Consider the following 1,118-nt stretch of genomic DNA (forward strand, 5'->3'; position numbering starts at 1 on the left):
AGCCTGAGCCCCTCCATTTATTGGCTTTGTGACCTTGGGTGAGTTAGTTGTCTTCTCTGAGCTTCAGTCCAACTTCTGAAAATAGGGGTAAAATAGACCTCTTAGGGTGATGAAGAATTTGAAGAGATGATGCATGTAAAGTACTTAGTGTGGTCCACACCTGACTAGTAGTAAGCCCTCGATAGATGCTCAATAAATGTATAAGCAGTGTTACACTTTGGCACAATATTTCTGCTTCTGGGAGGAGCTAATTCTAGACAGCGAAGTCTTAAGTACAAAGCAGTTGACTAGCAATTTCCATGGCAGCCAAAATGTAGAACCAACTCAAATATCCAGTAATCGGGAAATAGTTTAATGACTCGAAGTCTGGCCTCTTGATAAATGACTATGCAAGAATTTAAAATATTAAAGAGTTTATCATAACAGAAAATGCTTACTTAAAAAAATTAGAGTAGCTTTATTGAGATATAATTTACATGCCGTACAATTCACCTAATGTATACAACTCAGTGATTTTTGGAATATTCATAGAGTTGTACAACCATCACCACAATCAATTTTAGAATATTTTCATCACCCCTAAAAATGCTTTTTTTTAAGGGTAAGTAAAAAAAGGATACAAATTTACTAGTGTGTCATCACAACTATACAAAACACTGGAAGAAAATATGTCAAAATGTTAACAGTACTTCAGTAATGGGACTCTGACTTTCTTTTCTTTATTTCTACTTTTCCATGTCTCTAAAGGTTTTTAGAAGCGAGGTGTGTTAATTTGCTAATGCAAGAAAATAAATTCTAATTTAAAAAGATTGTATACTGTAATACAGTTTGACTGCAAGGAACATAAATCTCTGGCAAAGCTGGCTTAAACAAATAGGGATTTATTTTTATCTCATAAAAAGGAATTTGGAGCTTAAGGCATATAATATTGTTTAAAAATAGTCAAATGTAATGTGATTCAGATTCAAATAAATCAACTGTAGAAAAAATTATGATCAAGAAAATTTGCAACTGACTAGATGTTTGGTGATATTAAGAGATACTTGATCTTACTGAGCATCAGCAGCTATTCTGTGACCATGAGGCAAAAAGCGTAAGAAAAAGGCTAAGAGATCATG

Source organism: Camelus bactrianus, chromosome 23 (genome assembly GCF_048773025.1).
Source record: "Camelus bactrianus isolate YW-2024 breed Bactrian camel chromosome 23, ASM4877302v1, whole genome shotgun sequence".
Classification (NCBI taxonomy): domain Eukaryota; kingdom Metazoa; phylum Chordata; class Mammalia; order Artiodactyla; family Camelidae; genus Camelus; species Camelus bactrianus.